The sequence below is a fragment of the Rhincodon typus genome, chromosome 11 (genome assembly GCF_021869965.1).
Source record: "Rhincodon typus isolate 14 chromosome 11, sRhiTyp1.1, whole genome shotgun sequence".
In the NCBI taxonomy this organism is placed as follows: domain Eukaryota; kingdom Metazoa; phylum Chordata; class Chondrichthyes; order Orectolobiformes; family Rhincodontidae; genus Rhincodon; species Rhincodon typus.
The window spans coordinates 49,932,301-49,955,177 of NC_063342.1; the positions used below are offsets into that span (position 1 = coordinate 49,932,301).

The following is a 22,877-nucleotide window of genomic DNA, read 5'->3' on the forward strand; positions in this document are numbered from 1 at the left end:
TTCCCAATCATGCCCCCCATGTTCAAGTCCAAATTGTTAATAAATGAAAAACAGCAGGGGTTCCAATAACAAGCCCTGTGGAACACCAGTTGAAACAGCTTTCTGCTTGCAAGGGCAGCTATCAACATTACTCTTTGTTTCCTGAGCCAACTTTGGATCCAATTTGAAACATGACTGTGTCCCATGGGCTTTTACTTTTTTGACCAGACAGCCGTGTGGGACCTTGTCAAATGGCTTACTAAAGTCCATGTAGACAAGATCCAGTTGTCCTTGTTTCTTTGTTTTTTTTTACATATTAGTAAGTGTCCGTGCGTTGCTTTTTTTTAACCATTTCATAATCTGTAGATTGTTCTTACGAACTTGCATACACAATCATAGCTATGCCTTTCAAAACACACTAACATTAGGATCCAAACATCATCTGGTCACATTGTAAGCCCAGCTACTTTTTCAAATGAGACAAAATACCTTCTAACTTCATCCTCAGTAAATATAGGACTTAGTGTAGATTATCAGTTAATCAAATCTCTCTCTGAAATATCTCTATGGAATTCAAGTTCCTTTAATTTCATGCACAATTCCTTTTCTCCCCTTTTTTTCCCCCTTTCCACTACTCTGTTTTTCTTTATCGCCTTTCCAATTCAAGCTTCCTTATTTACATTGATATTGTCTCAATCTCTTCTAATTCAAGTATTTTGACTTTGTTTCACTCTTTTTCCTCTAAGTCAAGTATCTTTGTTTCTAACAGTCTCTTAGCTAATTCTGGATGTGATATCTTAATTTCAGATTTTCCTTCTAAATGCTGGATTTTAGTCATATCCTCCTTTTCAGATCTTGCTTCTACTTTGACCTTCAGTTTATCTGTTAACTCTCTCATCGTAGCCTTAATTAAAGATGTGTATTTTCTACTCCCAGAGAACTCTTAACATTGAAAATCCAGTCCATATGTGAACTTCAGCATAAATAACACTTATGTATTATGTTCAGAACCTTCATGTAGCTGTTCCTCTTTCTACATAAAACTCAAAAATCTCCCTTAAATTGAATTACTTCAAATCACTTGTTATGGTGGCAGCTGATGGTACAATTCAGATCCCAGTTTAAAGTCTGGCTTGATAGATTTTATTTAAAAAAAAACTTTAGTCAAAGTGGTGGTCAGCCACTGAAACATAGTCATACAAAGCTGCAGAGTTTCTTTGACAATAGAAAATAAGTTTGTCACATAAAAGATGGGGGAAAATACTGTCTAGATATATAAAGCAATTTAGGGAATAGAAGCTTAAAATACCCAACAAAGCAAAGTTTTCAACATCCATCCCAATGCCATCATTTTATGGGGATTTGAATCCAGAAAACAAAATACTGCTCTATCAACTTTGAGTTCTCGTTCGATGCTTCTCCTTAGTTTCTGTCCTGTGAACTGTCGAGTCTTCTTACATGAATATTCATACAACCAACAGATTAGAACTCAGCTTTGAATAACATGCAGGCTTCTAACCAAAAATTTCTGATCTGGAAGTTTTACAAATTAAACATTTTTTTGCTTAGGTATCTTATTCCACTAACTGCTGTGGAAAAGCTACTTTCCAGAAGAGAAAGTACACTTACTTTAGTCCCAGTCAGGTCTCTGCTGAACTTAAAAAAAAATTCTCTGCGTTTTCTATGCTTAAATCAATCTTTGATTATTCTGAATCAAGAACAGTCTAATGGCCTTCAATGTTTACTCTACCCGTCAATAGCACAAAATAGTTGCTATTTATACACCAGAGGTTTGTAGTCATTTGTTCTCTGGCATATATTAGGTCAGGCCACTTTCAGAAGGGCTGTCAGACCTAGTTTTTTATTTAAAACACTCACAAAAGTAACCAATGCCCCTATTTTTAAATTCAAACTCTAAAACATAAATTTACACATTTATTGCAAAATATCATTGCATGACCCAATATATTAATCTTTTCAAATAATAATATTGGTTACACATTTAATTGTATACCTGTAGTCTAAATAACTAATAAAACTCAATAGATCTGGCAGCATCTTTGGAGAGAAAAAAAACATTTCAAGTTCGAAGATTTTTTTTGGAAGAAGCATTAACATCCTTGCTTTTTATGTTTAATTCCTCTCATAACAAAGGATAGCATTCCAGTAGCCTTTTTGATATGTGCTGCATATTAACATTTTGTGACTCACACTGGAGCACCTAGATCCCTCTGCACCTCAGAATTTGGCAATTGTTTCCATGTAAGTTATACTTTCTTCTATTCTGCCTACCAAAATGAATAATTCCATGTTTCCACAATCCATCTGCCAGATTTTTGCTAACTCACCCAACCAATCTACCATCTGTAAACTTCTTATATGTTTTTCACAACATACTTTCGTCTGCATTTTTCCATCATGTGTGAGTTTTGCTACTGTGTCTTTGCTCCTTCCATCGAAGTTATTGATATCTTGCCAATCAGAAAAAGAGCCATTTAAGCATACTACCAGCTAGCAAATCTTCTATCCATACTGGTGTGTTGCCCCCTACACTGTGAGCATTTTTTTTTTCGGCAATAACCATTGATGTGGCATCTTATTAGGTACCTTCTGGAAATCCAAGTATGTAAGTTATTATCCACCGTATATGTCACTCCTTCAAAGTGCTCTAACAAATTGATTAAATAGAATTTGGTAGTACTGAATATTGAAAAAGACACACCTTATTGAAGATTTTTGTCCTTTACATATAACATTTCACATGAATATAAATTTAAGAGGAAAACTAACATTTATACCCTATGAGAGGAGAGTGCTGTTTGGTTGGCATGTGAAATCAGATTGGTAGAGGCGTTGCCATGGACAATGCACTAATTAATGTGATTTGATAGCGAACAGCCAGGCTTTGTTAAATTCTGAACCATGCAGGATGACTTCAGTTGGCCAGGGTACTGACCTGAGAAATTAATAAATGAATGGTTGTCACCTATTTTGTTGAATTAAAATAGGAACACAGTACACACACGTTCTTTCTTTCTGCAAAGAAAAGGACCCCGTGTATTAATACTTGTAACTTCCAGTGCACACAAGTCAGCATAATTCCTCACACATTCAGGGTTATATAGCAAATGCTGCCCTCTTGCAGAATCACATTAATGTTAAACACGTATTGTAGATGTTTCAAGAATGGGCAGATTGGATACTGTTAAGGTCCCATCTGTTCTTAACAGCTGAAAGGACATGCTGTTTGATGTGATCTACCAGTCTTTAAAGAATACTCAACAATACTCAAGTTTGTTGAACAGGATTTCCTTTCACAAAACCATGCTGACACTTCCTGATCATCTTGAGGGTGTCTAAGTACCACTGAAAAGTTTTTAATGATCAATTCCAACACCTTCCCCACAACAGGCTTGCTGACCTGTAAGTTTCTTGATTTCTGTCTCTTCTCCCTTCTTGAAAGAGGTGTTATATTTACTCCTTTCCAGGATCTAGGGAATTTTGGAAAATTGATACCAAAGCATCTAGTACATTATTAATCACTCTTTTAAAACACTAGGATGAACTCTGTCTGAACTTGGAGACTTGTCAGCTTGCTGATCCATCAATCTGTTCAGTATCACTTCCTTAGTGATCATAATTTCACTAAGTTCCTTTCTCCCTTGCATTTCCTGATTTATGTTTAAAATGTTTTTTTTGTTTCCTCTATCATGAAGATAGGAACAAAATACTGATTGACTTCATTTGCTATTTCCTTACAATCTGCTATTAACACCCTGTTTTCACTCTCTAGAGGACCAACACTCAACCTACTCATTAATTTTCATTTTAAAAACTAGTACTCTTTCTATCCATTTTTACATTTCCACACAGCTTTGTCTCATCCTCCAAATACTTCCTCCTGAAAAGTCATTCCTGCCATTCTTTATATTCTGACCAATCATCTGGCCTGCCACTCATCTTTGTGCAGTTATATATATTTTCCTTTGATGCTTTCCATAACTTCTTTAAGTAAGACAAATAGTGAGTCCACTCCTTAGCATCTTTCATCATAGTAGGAGTATACTTAATCTGAGTATTCTGGAATAACCCTTTAAATGTCTGCCACTACCTCTCTATAGATCTATCCCCTAGCCTAGTTTCCCAGTTCAGTTCAACTAGTTTTGTTTTTATTCACAAACAGTTATCGATATTTCAGTACAAAATACTAGTCTTAGAACAGATCTTCTCCCTTTCAAACTGAAGGTAAAATTCAATCATATTGTGGGCATTGCTAATTAGGGATGTCTTTAGTCTGAAGTAATACTGTCATATTTCCTCTTACTTTCCTACCTATCTTTGTGACATCAGTTCTAGCCACCATACCTTCAGTCCCTATATCCAAGTTAATTATACAAATTGTAACAGCACCAGGGACTCAGGTTCGATTCCATGGTCAGATGACCATGTGTGTGGAGTTGGCACTTTCTCCCTGTGTCTGCGTGGGTTTTCTCCAGGTGCTCTGGTTTCTCCCACAGTCCAAAGATGTGCATGTTAGGTGGATTCACCATGCTGAATAGTCCACAGTGTCCAGGGGTGTACAGGCTGGCTGGGTTAACCATGGCACATGCAAAGTTATGGGGATAGGGTAGGCTGGTGGGTCTGGATAGGATGCTCTTCAGAGGGTTGTTGCAGACTTGATGGGCCGAATGGCCTGCTTCTGTCCTGAAGGGTTTTTATGAAGTTCAGCACCCACTGATCCTGTGCCACATCTCTCATTAAATTCTTGTCAACAAAAAAAAATGACCCATTTATGCCTAGTCTCCTTTTCTTGTTAGTTGGCCTATCTTTTATCCATGCCAATGTATTATCCCATACACGATGAAATTTTATTTTTGACAATAGCTTTCAACACAGAGCTTTATCAAATGCCTTCTGAACTTCCACCAGTTCCTCTATCTACACTACATGTTACTTCCTCAAAGAACTCAAATGAATTGGTTAAACATGATTTCCCTGCACAAAACTTTGTTGACTCTCTCTGATTACTTTAACCCTGCTATAACATCTATAATTACAGTTTCTGTTATTATCCCTATGACAGGTATTAAATTAACTGGCCTGCAGCGATCCTGCTTTCTGCCTGCCCCTTTTGAATAAAGGGGATACATTCGCTAATTTCCAAGTAATATAACCTTTTCTTCAGTTGAGAGTTTTGGGAAATTAAAGTAATGCATAATGATCTCACTAGCTACTTATTTTAAAACCCTAGGATTAAATCCACTAGTTTATTTCCTGCAACAGTGACAACTGTTGTGTCCAAAGTGATTAATTAGCTGGAAAGCTTGGTGGGACTTCCTGTGGTCATGAAAGGAACTACAGAATAGTTAGCCTGTAATCAATCAGGAAAATGCTGAAATCTATCATTAAGTCTTAGCAGTGGACTTTGAAAATCAGGCTGTATGAGTCACAGTACTGCCCAACAGCGTGGGTTTAAAATTGTAATTTAAACTTAAGTAAGGGTAAATGAGAACTGATCTGTCTGACGTGAAGTGTGGTACTGGCCTAGGGAATAGATCAGTGGAGAAACTGTGTGAGACATTTAAAGGGATATTACAGAATACTCAGAATAAATACACTGCAACTATAATCTGAAGAAAATTTTCACTTTAAGGACACACCACTTGTGGTCAACAAAGTAAGATAAGAAAAACATCAGTATTAAGGAAAAGCATATGAATTCACAAAGGTAAGTGGCAGATTAGATGACTGGTCAGAATATAAAGAACAGCAGAGAATTAATGAAAAATGAGTCAGAACAAATTACAGCACAAGATGAAGCTAGCTAGAAATTTAAAATCAGTTAATAAGTTTCTATGGGTTTCTTTTAATTCATTCATGGGACATGGGAATCACTTGCTGGGCCAGTATTTATTGCCTGACCTTAGTTGCCCATGACAAGGTGGTAGGGAGCTGCATCTTCAGCCACTGTCTTCCATGTGACATAGATAGATCTGTAATGCTGTTAGGGTGTAGTTTTGAGGATTTTAGCCTAAACACATGGAAAGAATGGCAACAAAGTCAGGACAGTGAGTGGCGAAGGGGAAATTTAAGGTGGTGATGTTCCCGTATATCTGTTTCCTTTATCCTTTGATATGGAACTGATTGTTGGTTTGGAGGGTACTATTTAATGAGCTTTGATGAATTTCTGCAATGCACCTTGTGGGCAGTATACACTGCTGCTACTGAGCATCAGTGATGGAGATGCTTATAAATGTGGTGTCAATCAACCAGGCTACTTTGTCCTGGATGGTATCAAACTTCCTGAGTGTTTTTAGAGTTGCATTCATTCAGGCAATTGCGGAGTATTCCTTCACATTCTTAACTTGTGACGTATACTTATTGGATAGTTTTTGAGGAATAGGAGGAAAGTTACTCGCTGCAGTAGTCCTAACCTGTTGTTGTCACTATATTTATATGGCTAGTCCAGTTGAGTTTCTGGTCAATGGTAATCCCCAGGATGCTGATAGTGCGGGATTTAGCGATGGTAATGCCATTGAACGTCAAGAGGCAGAAGGTTAGATTATCTGTTAACGGAGATGGTCATTGTTGAGCAGTCTTGTGGCACAAATGTTACTTGTCATTTTTCAGCCCACGCCCGAATATTTTAAGATTAATTTTGGTCCTCTAGAGAGTGAGAATGTGGAAGTAAGAAAGAAATGGTAATTGTAATGAAGAAATTTTTCCTTCTGTTTTCTCTATAGAAGATATAAAAAGCATTTTGAGTAACAGCTGTAAAACTGGAGCTGCAGGAACAGAGATATGTGGTGAAATTTACTAGGAAAATGATACAAAGCAAACTGATGGAGCTGTAGGTTGTCAAGTCTCCAGGTCCAGAAGAATATTAAAGAAAGGAAGTTATGCTTGAGTTATACAGACCATTTGTGAGATCACATCTCAAACGTTGTGTGCAGTTTTGGTCTCCTTATTTCAGGAAGCATATGAGGTAATGAGTATGTTGCAGATAACACGGCATGTAGCTGCAGGAACACAGCAGGCCAGGCAGCATCAGAGGAGCAGGAAAGTTGATGTTTCGGGTCAGGACTCTTCTTCAGAAATGAGTATGTTGGAGGTGGTTTAAAGTATATTTACTAGAATGATACCTGGAATGAATGGGATGTCTTTTGTTAAGGCTGGAGTTTAGGAGAATGAGTGCTATTTGATTTAAGTGTATGAGCGCTGAACAGTCTTGAAAAGGTGGGCATGGAAATGACATTTCATTTTGTGGATGAGCCCAAAAATTAGGGATTGTGTTTTAAAATTAGGGTTTGTGCTTTAAGGACAGAGATGGGGAAAATTATCCAAAATGGATAATCTAAATGGACAAGAAGTATGGGGCATTGTCAAATTGGTAGACTATAACTAGTGGCATGCTGCAAGGATCACTACTAGGGTCTCAGCTATTTACAATAAATTAATTACTTAAGTGAAGAAAATATCTAACTTTGCTGGTGATATAAGGTAGGTAAGAATATAAGGTGTGAGGAAGAAATAAAGAGGTATAAATGATTCTATGAAGTATACCTCTGACTCCTTGAAATGGACAGGTAATGTGAGTAGGCAATAGGTGGCAGATGGCGTGTAAAGTGGTAAAATGTTAAAGTATTTACTTTGGTAGTGAGAATGTTGTTTAAAGCATAAATGATTAAATGTTGGTGTTCTTAGACTTTGTTTGTATTTACAGCAGAAACACAAAAGTTTTGCATGCAGCACACCAAACAATTTGGAAAGAAAATGATATGTTGACCATAGTTGTAAAAAGGTTGGAGTGGTAGAAAAAGAAGACTTGCTATAGCAGTTTCGGGTTTTGATGGATCACCTGGAATAGTGTGTGCAATTTTGATTTTCATTTTTAAGTAAGAATAGACTAGTATTGGAAACCTACAGAAAAGGTTCACTAGATTGATCCTTATGATAAAAGACTAAATACATTTAGTCAATATTCTCTGGAATTTCAAAGAAATCTAAGTAATCTCAGTGGGTGTGCACCATGCCTCAACAGCACCATATCTTGCACTCACCAGCAACTTAAGTACTCATCAGTGTTGGGACCTTCTAGGATTTCTGTCACTGGTGACATATTTAAAGTCCAGCTGTGCATCAGGTCAATTGTTGCTCGCCATGAGCAGCCCCTCACAGAACATATAGTGCGATGGAAATGAAAAGGAACAGTTTCTCAGGGCACAGAGGTGGCAACTGGCAAGCGTAATACTACATTGGAAATAGAATTTCACGTTGGTAAAAGTATTGCCTCTTTACGTCATTGCAATTGCAAGAATGAAGCTTCACCGGCTATCTGTCCTTAGCTCCATACATATTAGAACTCTGTCTAACAGTGGACTATTCTTTCCCTCACATTCTGTTCAGCATAACATTTTGTCATTGTTCAAGACTAACCATGGCTCATCCCCATGACCAACTTGCAAAGACTTTACCAACTGATGCTGTCCAGACTCCTGACTGATCTTTGTGCAGCTCCCCAGCTGACTTACCACAAATCCCCTAACAGGTTGCAGTGGACCTGCAGACTGATCATGGATACTCTACACTGTAATGATAAAGACAATACACCTTAACGTTCTTACTTACGTTATATCACTAAAGTCGGATGTCTTCTCATTTTCTTCACTCATTAAAACATATTGGAAATATCTGACCCTAACAGCCTAAAGCACCCAACTTTATCCAAGTGCCTGGACCATTAACAGATAATGCCTTTTGACTTACCGTGTCAGTATTCCCCAACAGATAACATACCTTCTACTCTTCTTAGACTTTGAGACATGAAGTACATTTTTCTGAAGTGCACACAATGTGTTAGCCACACAAGCTGCCAGGCATTGTTGCAAATATGACATTGATATAGCACGATATCAAAAGCACCATCTCTGCCCCTTTGACTGATTGTTGCTGACAACTCCCTCAAGTTGTCTAGCTCTGTGTCTGTGCTAAAAGGGCAGGCAGGACTGAAGTTTGATGAGCTTGCAAGTTTTGAATGAGGTGGCAATGTGCAAAAAGGCAAGACAAAGATGCTGTTAGCAATCCAAGTGGGTACAAAGTGTAAGAGTGCTAAGATAGCAAACTAAAAGGCCTGTGCTCCAAACCTTGATATGGGCACCTGTCACTGTTTCCAAGTAGCCTGGTAGCAGAAAAATTACAATGCATGATGTCTGTACATTCCAAAGTGCAGTATTATAGAATTTTATTCCAAGTGAATCAGAAGTGTGCTATGATCATGGTGTGCCATCACCAAGGATCCTTAGACAACACCTTCCAAGCCCATGACCACTTCCATCTAAACAAAGGCAGCAAATTCATGGAAGCACCGCTGACTGTAATCCACTCACCATCTTGACTTGTAAATATATCGCCATTCCTTCAGTATCATGGGATCAAAATTCTTTAACTCCCTACCTAACAGCACTGAGTGCACCTACACCAAATGGACTACGGCAATTTAGAAAGGCAGCTCTCCACTGCCTTTTCAAGGGCAACTGGGAATGAACAATAAATGATAATCCAAACAATGCCCTTGTCTCATGATTAAAATGGTGTGGTGAGGTTGATGTGTATCAAGTACCAACCTCCATAAGATATAGGAACAGAATCAGGCTATTCAGCCCATTGGGTCTGCTCCACCATTCAGTCATGGGTAGCATCTTTCTCAACCCCACTCTCCCGCCTTCTCCTCAATTCACCACACTATCCAAAAGACACAATTGCATTGGAAAGGGTGCAGAGGTTTACCAGGGTGTAGCCCAGGATGAAATGTATCAGTTTTGAAACTGGGTTTGTTTTCCTTGAAGCAGAGGAGGTTGAGGGGAATCTAATTGAGGTATACAAAATTATGAGAGGAACAGCATAATAGAAAATGAGAATCTCTTCACCACGGCAGATGTGGCTAAGACCAGAGAACGTAGTTTAAAGGTGAGGAGCAAATGGTTTAGTGGAAATAGCAGGATTTTTTTTCATCCAGAGGGTGGTAGAAATATGGATCATACCATTTGAAAGAATGGTGGAGGCAGATACTCTCACTACATTGAAAAAGCATCTGGATGAGTACTTAAAATGGGTGTAGTACACTATGGGCCAAGTGCAGGGAAATGGGATTAGTGTAGTTTGGGTTTGTTGGTTGGCATAGACATGGTGGACCAAAGGGTTGTTTCAATCCTGTATGACTCCAAAACTGAATCATATTGTGGACACTGCCTCCTCAGGGTTCCTTCACCTTAAGCTCCCTGACCAAGTCTGCCTCATTATGCATTACTAAATCCAGAATTACCTATTCCCTAGTGGGGTCTCCCACAAGCTGCTCCAAAAAAAAAACCCAGCTCGTATACATTGCACAACTTTCTTTTCTTGAGATCCACTACCAATCTGATTTTCCTAGTCATCTGCATATTGCATGAAGGATGCAGATAGTCACTCCGCATGGAGCATACCCAGAGAATTTGAAGGCCTGAATGAAGGCCACAATGAAGGCCTGAAAGAGCAAACAGTAAGCTTGAGCTGCAAAATTCTTTCTTGTTCTTCATCTAGTTTTTTTTTTCTGCCAGGTGAGAGAATAGCAAACTGCTTATAAATGTAGCAAGGACAAGTAATAATGATATTTAATGCAAATAGACTTTTCATACAAGTGAGATTTTCATCCCACAATTCAAATCTCAGATGAAAAATCCATCCTTTTCTCATTTTTCTGAATTCACCAGATTTTCCCAAATGACTTACCATTGCCCACGTTGTTTAGTGGCTGGAAAAATACAGCCCATTGTTTCTCCTGACAGGGTAATCTAGAAACAAGGGATGGGTTTTAGTGTGTAAGGTCATTCACACAGGACTGAGACATTTCAATAAAATATTTCAGGGAATCAAGGGAGTCTAGCAGAAGTAGCTGAAACCCAACAAAACAGCAGGAATATGTGAGCAAACTTTATGGGCCTTATAGTTTTCTTCTGCTCATATTTCTTGTACTTTTATCAAGGAAATAGATTTATCAATCTTCATCATTGCTATCTTTAGTAATAATTAACACCTAAAGCTGTCTTAAATATTTTGCACAGCAATTTAGGAAATTAGAGATCAATTCCAAAGATTGCCCTCTGCAGGTGAATCTCAGTAAAGAGTAAACAATTCTGTTTCCAAAGGATGTTATTGCATTGGAGAGGGTGCAGAGGAGATTTAACATGGTGTTGCTTGGCTTGAAACACTTCTTGACACTTACAGCTGTCTTTAAACTTTGCACAACAACTTAAGAAATTAGAGATCAATTTCAATGCAATGCCCTCTACAGATGAATCAATTCTTGACAAATCAACCTGAAAATTATTTATTGTAGCATGTTAAATGTAAACCAGAAAGTGCAAGTTTGAAATAATTCGATGCAATACCATGTTAAGTTTTTTTCCCATTAGTTTCTACCGTATCCTGAGTAGATCTATTGGCATTGCTTTCCTTTTTTGTCTTTCTTCCATCAACATTACCAAGCATTTGCTTTTTCCTCTTCTGCTTCTATTCCAAAATAAAGTGCAAGTATGAACACATAATTCAATGTAAAATGGTGTGTCAGAAATAAAATAACGAGAAGGAAAGAAAGACGTGCATAAAATGGGAGGTAAGAGGGTCAAAGAGGATTTTTAAAATTCTAACAATTAGATTCTGAGGGAATATTTCATACCTCAAAATTTTCAGTACCAGAAATGCTGTTGGGCCAAAATCAAGACTTACAACCTAATTAAACACTTGTTTGAATTAAACAGACAAGCTCTTTCTTTTTGTAAAGCAGGCTTCTCCAACAGATGAGATAATGATGTGTAAAGCTGGACGAACACAGCAGACCAGGCAGCATCAGAGCAGCAGGAAAGCTGATGTTTCAGGTCTGGACCCTTCTTCAGAAATGGGGAGGGGAAGGGGACTCTGAAATAAATAGAGAGATGGTGGGGGGGAAGGCAGATGGAAGGTGGATAAAGGAGCAGATAGGTGAGAGGAGACGGACAGATCAAGGAGGCAGGGATGGAGCCAGTAAAGGTGAGTGTAGGTGGGGAGGTAGGATGGGGGTTGGTCAGTCAAGGGAAGACGGACAGGTCAAGGAGGCGGGGAGGAGGCGGGTAGGGGGGAGGGGGGGGCGGGGGGTTGGTCAGTGAGGTGAAAGGAGTGGGCAGGTGGAAGAAAAGACGGACAGGTCAAGGAGGCGGGACGAGCTGGGCTGGTTTTGGAATGAGGTTGGGCGTGGGGAGATTTTGAAGCTTGTGAAGTCCACATTGAGACCATCGGGCTGCAGGGTTCCCAAGCGAAATATGAGGTGCTGTTCCTGCAACCTTCGGGTGGCATCGTTGTGGCACTGGAGGAGGCCCAGGTGGACATGTCGTCCAAGGAGTGGGAGGGGGAGTTGAAGTGGTTCGCGACTGGGAGGTGCAGTCGTTTGTCACGAACTGAGCATAGGTGTTCCACAAAGCGGTCTCCAAGCCTCCGCTTGGTTTCCCCGATGTAGAGGAGGCCACATCAGGAACAGCGGATACAATATACACATTAGCAGATGTGCAGGTGAACATCTGTTTAATGTGGAAGGTTTTCTTGGGGCCTGGGATGGGGGTGAGGTGTAGCACTTGCTGCGGTTGCAGGGAAAAGTGCCAGGGGTGGTGGGGCTAGTGGGGAGTGTGGAGCGGACAAGGGAGTCACGGAGAGAGCGGTCCCTCCAGAAGGCAGATACGGGTGGGGAAGGAAAATTGTCCTTGGTAGTGGGGTCAGATTGCAGGTGGCGGAAGATGACGCGTTGAATCTAGAGGTTGGTGGGGTGGTACGTGAGTACGAGGGGGATTCTGTCTTTGTTGTTATTGTGGGGAGGGGGTGTGAGGGATGAGTTGTGGGAAATGCAGGAGATGCGGTCGAGGGTGTTTTTGACCACTGTGGAGGGGAAGTTGCGGTCCTTGAAAAACGAGGACATCTGGGATGTCTGGGAGCAGAATGCCTCATCTCGGGAGCAGATGCGGCGGAGGCAAAGGAATTGGGAATAGGGGATGGCATTCTTGCATGAAGGTGGGTGAGATGAGGTGTATTCTAGGTAGCTGTGGGAGTCGGTAGGCTTGAAATAGATATCGGTTTCCAGGTGGTTGCCAGAGATGGAAACAGAGAGGTCCAGGAAGGAGGGAGAGGTATCGGAGATGGTCCAGGTGAACTTCAGGTTGGGGTGGAAGGTGTTAGTAAAGTGGATGAACTCCAACAGATGGTCTGTTTGCGCTGCTTTACTTGTGAGCTAGCAGCAGTAAATGCTGGAGTGAACTGACATTTGACCGGAAGAGCAATAAACTGTGCAACCACAAGGAACTTCATTCAACCTGAGCATTGGGAGCCGTGATGATTCTGCTGGGGTGGGCAGAAGAAAGATTACAAGTGACAGGATGCCTGCTGGACAGGTATACGGAAAGCGTCTCCAAGTTGTAAGGCAGGTGTAGGGAAAAAGGGCGTTCAAATTGCCAAATAAGTGCAGGAGAAAGCTTTAGTTCACTGGGAAGGTGCAAGGAAAAGAGGATCTAGCTTGTTGGAAAGGCTCCAATTCAGGGAGTCAGTGAGGGCAGGGCAAGGCTCCCTATTTCTCACGCAGGCACCCACAATTAAAATTGCAGAGTGGACTTCCTAACCCTTGGTACTATCAATGAGTGTGTGGGTGTGGGAGGGAGAGAAAGAGTGGAAGGGACAGAGCGTGGCTAAGGGAGTATGTGACAGAGTGTGAGGGAGAGAGAGGCTGTCTAAGGGAGGGCATGTATGAGGGAGGGCATGTACAAGGGACAGACAGTTTGTGTTTGAGGGAGGAATTTTTGACTGAGCTAGTGAGTGTGATGTGGGAGTTGAAGAGGAGTGTGAGAGTTCAACAAGGAAGCAGCAGTAGTGTGAGAGTGAAGTGTGATTGAGAGGGAGTGAATGTGAAGGAGAGAGTGTAAAGATGGGAAGGTGATAGAGGGACACGGTGAGGGAGGGAGGAGCAGAATATGAGGGACAGACAGAGATTAGGGAGGGTGGAAATCCAAAGATGTGCATTTTAGGTGGGTTAGGCATGGTAAATGTGACGCTACGGGAATAGGGCAGGGAGCTTGGTCGGTGGGATGCTGTTTAAGAGGATCAGTGCAGACTCAATGTGCCAAATGGCTTCTTTCTGCACTGTCATGAATTTATTCTTGTTCTAGCATTTATTGGAAATCTAGTGGCAAAATAATATCTCATGCATTTCTTACATTTGAATGCCGAATTTTTGAGCAAAGTACAGCTTATGGAGGTACAGGACAAATTGGACAGAAACTTCCCATTTGTATGTTTAGCTAAGAGGATGCTGAAGTTGCTTTTCAATTTGCTCTTTAATGGCAGGCACATTGATTATTTAAACTGTAAAATCCAGGTGAAATTCCTCCTTTGATTTAAAACCTGGATATGTCATCTCTAATCACTTTCCGAGTCATAGAGTCATACAGCATGGAAACAGACTCTTTGGTCAAATCAGTCCATAATGAACATAATTCCAAACTAAACTTAGACCCACCTGTCTGCTCCTGGCCCATATCCCTCCAAACCTTTCATGGACTTATCCAAGTGTCTGTTAAACCTGAATGTACTCTTTTGTGAGGATATTGTGTCTGGTGCTCTGGACATCAGAGCCCTTCTACCTTTCTTTTTCCCCTCTTGATTTCTTGTTATCGTTTTCTGCCATACCCTGCACGCAATCATGGCATCCATCATTTCAATGAAAAGTCTCCAAAGTATTTATCAAGTCATCATTACTGCTTTTATACAGTTTCCAACACCCCACAGTCCTCTCACTAACGTTCTAAGACATCCTGTCTGCAAAAGGGCTAACTTTACCAACCTTATTCCTGCTGCAGCCAACCCTCCTGCCACTGCCACTGCCACTCTAGATTCTACCAACAAATCAACCATCGTTACCCTTCTCAATTTTGTCTAGAATTCTGTTTACTCAAGAACTCTTGCCATGGTAATCTTACAGTGATCTTACTGTGGATGTTTGCATTGAAATTCTACCTTGCATACATCATTGCAATGATACCTTAAAAGTATGGGCTGTAAAATGCTGAGGTAATGCCAGGCATTACATAAATAAATGCAAGTTTTTTTTGTGCTTTACCTTGTACGTATTGTCCCCAATTCCTACGTAGCCTTTTCGTACTCAACTTTCTGATCTTCCTCCATCTTTCCAGGCTTGAATGTTTATTGTCCGTCCCTCCCTAACATTCTCAAAAAGTAAATATTATCTACAAGTTATTCTAAGTGATCATTAATTCAACTGTCCTCTTCTTTTCTCTCATCAGCATCCCCCACCTAGTATAACAAATGAAAATAACTTTGAACTCTGCATTCAAACTAGCTGTCAGCATAAGAAGGAAACATGTTCAGGGTGAGGGCAAAAACAGTTTCATTCATTTTTTTAAATTGTATTGGTGATTTCCTTGCACATGCTGGATGTGAAGACGGGGATAGGACTGAGATGTTTAACAGGGTTGTTACTGGAATTCATTCTCTCTCTAAAAGCATACTCTAAGCCCACCCTGTTTCTCCAAAATATCTTTCCTCACCCATATTGACTTGTGAGCGAATCCAATATTTTACATTTCCATCACCCATGGCCTGTCCAATCACGAAAGCTACTTCTACGTACAGACTTCCTCACTCCTACATTTCCTTTGTGATACATTTACTCCAGTGTTCAGGAGGAGGAGGTGGACGACAGAATCCCTTCCAAGCCACTTCCTAACACCCTAGTTAGCAGATTTCATTTACTTATACCTCTGCATCCAATCTGCTCAAGTTATTTGGATACCTTCATCCCCAAAAAGCTCTATGCCTTTTACTTCTCGTCATTTCTGTGGTATGACCTAAAGCTTAATTCAAGTCTAAGTGGGATAGTCTTGACTTAATCAAGTGCACAACTACTTTAGCCATTCAGCGGCAGGGCAGGATGGGTGACTTCAAGTATGGTACAACAGCAAAACTGATCACTATTCCAGGATCACCAGTCCAAACATATCCAGTTAATTTTTGTCCACCAATGATCTCCAGTAACATCTCACTCCTATCCTCACTCAACATCTGTTAAGAAAATCAGTTCACCTCCCCACACTTTCACCCTGAATCGGCTTACCTCCCATGTTTTGCCACATTGACCGCAAACCCATTCTGATTATATGACCCACCTTCCATTCTCCTGACTTCATTCACTCCAAATGCCCTCACACACAATATGCACTGCTGACCAGTTACTTGGAATTGTAAATCGTTCCTTTGCCAGAGGTACTGTACCTCTTCCTTTCAAAACCATAATTGTTACCTTCCACAAATGTCTGCACCCCATTCCACTTTTATCTATTACCTCCTCAATCTCTTGCCCACTTTAATGACAATTTCACGTTATTTGTTCCATGTTTCTGCCCCTACAAAAGTACCAGAACATCCTCTCACAAATCACAACCGATTATTCCCCCTTATCATTCTCTTGGAAGACACTTGTTCGATGTCCAATTCCGTCCTCGTTCAGTTGATCCGCTTCGCACGTGTCTTTGTTGCCACTAACACTGCACTTCACACCGGCTGACCTCCCATAATATACCTTCCTTTATAATCTTGACATCAATGGTGGGGGTACAAGAGAGAGAAAGGTAAATCAAATGGCCGCACGTCCAGAAGTTACGAGAAACGTAATTTAGTACACAACTCCCACACGTCATGAAAGGTGAAGGCGGCGACGAGACAGGAGAGGGAAACGGCGAGCATTAATTAAAATGGTGTATGGAGGAATGGAAAATGGCGGACAGGGGTTGGAACAATGAAGGAAATTAACCCAATTTACCCCCACATGGACAAAACAAATATAATCACAAAAACCAGTGAATGCCTCGGCCAAGTGTTCAACCGACCGACCATATTATCCCCTCACTAATGATATTGCAGAGCTCTTTCACACATGAACATCTCAGCCTGCCGTCCCCTCCATAGACAGACAACCCGATCGGTGGGCGCTACGAAGGGGGAGGTGGGTGGGGTTGGGGGGCGACCGGGCATCTTCTCACTCACAACCCAGGGATTTGTGACAAATGTCGGCCGCATGAATGCTTTTGCATTTATTATTCCGGCCACTGCACGCACCAAGAAGAAAAATGGGAAGTAAAATTAAATCCAGGGCGGTGCGTTAAAACCCTCACTCGATCTCGGCGCCGAGGGAGGGGAAGGCAGGGCCCGAGGTGAGCGGCCTGCGCCGAGGGACGATGTTAAATGTCTGCGGGCTTTTGCTGCTCTCCAGTCTCTGGCCTGACCGCACTTGCTTCTTCCGCATTTTCCTAGGGGTTAGGCTCTGACGTTACGTATTACGACGGCGGCGGGAGCGAGGAGCAGAGTCGAGTCGAGTCAGCCCCTCCTCCTCCTCCCCGCAGCCATCAAACAACAAAGCCTGATTGGCAGGGCTAGGCCCGACCCGACCCTCCAGCACTCGGCCCAGCCAGGAAAGGCTGAGCCTGCCAGCCCAGCGAAGGAGGCGAATCGTCCCGAAATCGGGCCGCCGGCGGCCGGTTTGACTCACCAGGTAAGGGCAGGGTAGTCAAGTCTCCGGAGCTGAGGCCGCTTCGCCGGCGGGAAGCGGCCTGCGGGCGCTCGCGCTGCAGCTCGAGAACGGCCGTTAGGAGCATTGGCGGTTGGTAGGCCGCGAGGAGGCCGCACTTAGGCCACGAGGGTTTCTCCCAACCCCCTCACACCACCCCCCCACCCCACTCAATCGGGTTGAGCTTTAAGGCCTTGCTGGAGAACTGGACACGAATTTTGTTTTCCCCGGAAAAAAAATCATTTAGAAAAGAAAACGAGACTGAAGTGAAGGGTGGCGATCAGCCCATCGTTCCCTTTATTTTCGATGAAAATGTCGCCGAGAAGGAGCTGCAGCAAAGGCGCGTGGTGCGGCCGTTGGCAGAGACAAAATGTCGGCTGGGGGCAGGGTTGGAGGAAGGCGTCCGGCGCCATCTTGGTGGTGAATGGTTTTCTTTTTCCCCTCACTGAGGGGCAGCATGGAGTCTGTCCCAACCCCCCACCTCCTCCAACTGGCTCCTGAGTCACCTCTGTTTTCCCTCCCCCACACCAGCCCCCTTCTGCGAGAGGAGCGGAACGCGCGGCCGGGTCATTCCGAAAGAACGTAGTTTTTCTTTTTTGTTTTTTTTCCCTATAAACAAAAAAAATTCCCGCGCCTTCGTTGCGATGTAATTTTAAATTCTGCAGACGCATTTTCCGATGCTCTTGTTTCTTCCCCCCCCACCCCGTGCCTCTTGAGAAGCGGTGGTGAGCGGGTTTCTGCACTGCCCGCCTTTTCCATGATGATTATCGTCACCACCAGATGGGCACTGCGGCAGTTTAGCTTCTTTCCCGCTCAATCGTCATGCACCGCTTTATTAACCCCGGCAAACTCTCAGCCTCTCGCTCTCTCAAACCTCTTCTCTCCCATTGCCGTACACTGAATGCTTTCAAGCAATAATTTCACCCACTTTAAAAACATTTCAGCATACTTTTGTGGCAATTCTGGATAAATAAATGCAGCTTAGTGCTCTGAACATTATCCGCATGTGAAACATTCAGGCAAACACTTGGTTTTCAGACTTTGGGAGGGTAGGCGCGTTTATTATTTTTAATGGTCGATGCATTTGGTGGTAATGCACGCTTTTCGTGTTTCAAGTACAGTTTCTGGCGTGATGGGAGAACTAGCTCGTCCATCTGTTAATATACTCTCAACGACTCTGGTTCAACGAAAAATTAACCTTTGCCTAATTTGTTTTTTTAAGCAGAATGCTCCTTGAGTTTTTTTTTTAAATCTCAAGCTACTATTAAAGCTATAGATTGAAGCCCATCAGGACTAAAGGAACTGATGGTCGGCATCTCCAACAATCTGTACGGTACCATGTCCCTGATGATCCTAATTTTCTTGTTCCTCACTCTCTTCCATTTCGTGGTTTAGAGCAATTTCTAGGGTGTCACTAAATATTCTGTATAGGGAAGGCTGATGCAAAGTGCCTGTTCATGTTTCATCTCCGTATTTTCCATTATAAATTCCCCAGACTTACTTTCTATAAGACCAATGCTCATTTTGTTAACTCATTTCTTTTTAAATATCTCTAGAGACACTTGCTATTTGTTTTTATATTTCTAGCTAACTTTTTCTTCAGTTTTACCTGATTCTAATCTTCGAGTCAGTTTTTGCTCGTTTTTAATATTTTCAATCTTTTAACCTGCCAATCACCTTTGCTCAAAGCTATTCATTTTCTTTTAAATTGCTTTTTTTTTAAGCAATTGCATCCTCCTTGGTTTTTTCCCCACTCAGAATGTCTATCCTGTAATACCCCTTTAAAATCTGTGACAAGAAAAATATAATTACCTTTTTACAGTAAAACCCTTAATACATAAGCCTTGTGCTTCTGCTCCAGTGAGACTTGTGTTCAAACTATTTGTTGTGTTTATTACACAGAAAAATTCCTGAGCTTGTTATAGGGTGGTGTGTGGTCAGTGATCACAGGTTGGAAGGAGTAAGTTTCAGAGATAGTAGGAACTGCAGATGCTGGAGAATCTGAGATAACAAAGGTGTAGAGCTGGATGAACCAAGCAGGCCGAGCAGGAAGGCTGACGTTTCGGGCCTAGACCCTTCTTCAGAAATCCTTTCTGATGCTGCTTGGCGTGCTGTGTTCATCCAGCTCTACACCTTGTTATCTTGGAAGGAATAAGGCAGTTTATTACAAGACAGTCCTCAGTTTGTGAATATCCAACTTACAAATGCTCATTCTGACAAATGAGATCCCATATTAATACTTTTAAAGATCCAACTTGCAAAGAGCTATTTTGTAATTGCTGTGGATTGTCACATGTTCCCCCCGCCCCACCTCTTTTTTACATCTTTCTTTCCAAATAGACATCAGGACAAAGGTTCATTATTCTTCGCAGTGCCCTTCCTAACACCAACAGATAGACACTAGAAATCTCTCAAACATAATTTCTCTTTACTATCCAACTGGTGAATAAAAACATAATTTGCTTCTCCTTATTGATTCTGTACCTTAGAATTCTAGAAATCTTCTATTTAACCTGTTCAGAAATGAACTTTAGGAGTAAGTGGGACTTGAACCTTGCTTCCTGTCTTGGAGGGATACAGCATCACAAGAGCCCTTTATGGTAGTATTCTAACCCACAGCCATGAATGTCAAAACTCAAGTTAGCCAGTACGTTGGCATTTATCATTTGGGCGATAATATCACTTGCCAACATGAGTAGTTCTCTCAGCCATTTCCTGACATATGCTTTACATACTAAATGCAAAATTATCAATGGAGGGTCTCTGTAGTTCTCCTTGTTCATTTTTGTAAAATGTTTGGTATATGTGTTCAATATGCATTAAATTTATTTTTAACAGAGGGGTTAAATGGATAACTAAGAGTTTCAATAGATGGGTTGAAGTTCTTCCTGTGTATAAAACTCTTGCTTTTGCATGAGGAGGGAGCCTGTGTTGCTATAATTAGTTAACTTTAGTACTCCCAATTTTATTAAAAAGTTGAAGTTACAGAATAAACTGACTGTGTCTTTGGAAGTTGGCCTCAACATTTTTTGATACAACCCTGGAACATCTTTCAATAGTGTTTAAACAATTTATGTTTAAAAAGTTATTTTCAGTGGCTGTGAGTGCATTCATAACTTATGATATCAAACAGGAGCTACAGGACTGTATTCGTTTCCGATTACTTCTATAAATGGTGTAGTTTCCTGAAAATTAACTGAGGGATGTTAAGTTAAATGGGAGGTATGGTTCAAACTTCCTTTATTGTTACTTGCTCTTTTGGGTGATGGTGTAACTGATGGAGCCAGTGGACTGTAAATTAGCATTTACTGATAATGTGTATCACCTTCTTTTGGAAAGAGCTCGAAGCAAAAACGTACAAAGTGCAATCTATGAATGCACAATCTATACTCAGTATTTTATTTACGTTTCAACTGTTCACCTCTTCCATCCCCAACCCTCATAGCTGTTAGCATTTTATGAAACTGCTACACTCTCATTGAGTTGGAGAAATGGGACTGTGTCAATCTGCTATGACGTTATCCAATATAAGATTTTCACCTGTTCTGATAGCATTGACACTGTTAATGGAATAAAAGCAGAAATACACTGGAAATGCTCAGGCCTGGCCAAAACTATGGAGAAGGGAGCAGGGTTAATATTTCATCAGAATTGGGGAAAAATTGGAGGTGTTCCATCAAGTACAGAGGCAGGAAAAATAGAGAGGGGAGGGGAGGGACAGAGAACAAAATAGAAGGCTAGTGCTTGGAAGACGCGTAATTAAATTACAAAAATGCTGATGGTACTAAAGAAAAGGGAATGGTAATGGGACAAGAAATGTAGTTTGTACAGGAGACATGAATGGCAGCATCATGACAGCTGCTCTCTGGAATTAAGAAGGAACAAAATTGGGGCAGAAGTTGCAGTCAAAAGTTATCAAATTCTTTGAGTCTGAAATACTGAAGAGCTTGATTAAAAAGATAAAAGGTGTATATGTGCAAATTCACTGGAACACTGCTGGAGTCCGAGCCAAAGAGGTCAGAGTGGAAACGTGAAGAATTTTGCTCTTGTTTACGTCCACCAAATGTTGTTCCATGGGCAGTAGTTGCCCTTTGCTAGCTTATCACAGTAGAAGTGATTGACTGAAGTTGATCTAAATTATGCCCTGTTTGTGGGGTGGTTCTGCAAATGTTTATTTTCTTAACCGAAAACATTGTGGCAATTGTACGTACCTTGTATTGCCTTTGCTGATTAGTACAAACTGAGACCCACTTCTGAAAATATCCATAAGTCATCAGGTGAAGTGTGGGTTTGGGTAAGGAGGACATTCAGTGTGAGGGAGACTGAGTGAATCAGACGCTAAGTATGTATATCTGAGATAAAAAAGATAAATTGCTAGAAAACCTCAGCAGGCCTGGTAGCATCTGTGGGGAGAAATCAGAGTTAATGTTTTGGGTTGAGCAACCCTTCCTCCAGAAGTATGCGTGGGAATTTGGTGCAGAGAGGTAGAAGGCACGTTATGTAAACCTAACAGTAGACCTTACTGCAGGATAATAAGTCTGCAGAGTGAGAGGTGAATGGGAAGAGTATGAAGGGCATGGATCAAGAGACCTCCTTGCAATGAGACCAACAGTAGAGTGACATCACAATTCCCCTGTGTGACACAAGTGCAGGTAACGTAGCAGAGATAGTAGGAACTGCAGATGCTGGAGAATCCGAGACAACAAAGGTGCAGGGCTGGATGAACACAGCAGGCCAAGCAGCATCATAGGAGCAGAGAGGCTGACGTTTCGGGCCTAGACCCTTCATCAGAAAAGGGGGAGGGGAAGGGGGTTTTGAAATAAATAGGGAGAGAGTGGGAGGCGGATAGAAGAGGGATAGAGGAGAAGATAGGTGGAGAGGAAACAAACAGGTCGAAGAGGCGGGGATGGAGCCAGGAAAGGTGAGTGTAGGTAGGGGGTTAGGAAGGGGATAGGTCAGTCCAGGGAGGACGGACAGGTCAAGGGGGCGGGATGAGGTTGGTCGGTAGGAGACGGAGGTGCAGCTTGAGGTGGGAGGAGGAACAGGTTAGGGAGGCAGGGACGAGCTGGACTGGTTTTGGGATGCGGTAGGGGGAGGGGAGATTTTGAAACTTGTGAAATCCACATTGATACCATTGGGCTGCAGGGTTCCCAAGCGGAATATGAGTTGCTGTTCCTGCAACCTTCGGGTGGCATCGTTGTGGCACTGCAGGAGGCCCAGGATGGACATGTCGTCTGAGGAATGGGAGGGGGAGTTGAAATGGTTCACG

At 41.7% G+C, this 22,877-nt stretch overlaps 1 protein-coding gene and 1 long non-coding RNA gene across 6 annotated transcripts in view; one reads left to right on the forward strand and one right to left on the reverse strand.

Annotated features, from left to right (window-relative positions):
• The window catches only part of LOC125484460, a 50,899-nt gene extending 32,454 nt beyond the window's left edge, over positions 1–18,445 (reverse strand). For both annotated transcript variants that reach the window (XR_007263298.1, XR_007263299.1), the window contains exons 1-2: positions 17,591–18,445; positions 10,747–10,808 (exon numbers count right to left, since the gene is read on the reverse strand). This is a non-coding gene — a long non-coding RNA (uncharacterized LOC125484460). The remainder of the gene's footprint in view (positions 1–10,746; positions 10,809–17,590) is intronic.
• The window catches only part of LOC109910564 (zinc finger X-chromosomal protein-like), a 44,318-nt gene continuing 38,520 nt past the window's right edge, over positions 17,080–22,877 (forward strand). For 2 of the 4 annotated variants that reach the window (XM_048603292.1, XM_020509777.2), the window contains exon 1: positions 17,082–17,593. The gene's annotated coding sequence lies outside the window, so the exon portion shown is untranslated. Of the gene's footprint in view, positions 17,594–22,877 lie in introns of all 4 variants that reach the window. The other 2 variants (XM_048603293.1, XM_048603294.1) reach the window with 2 other exon arrangements.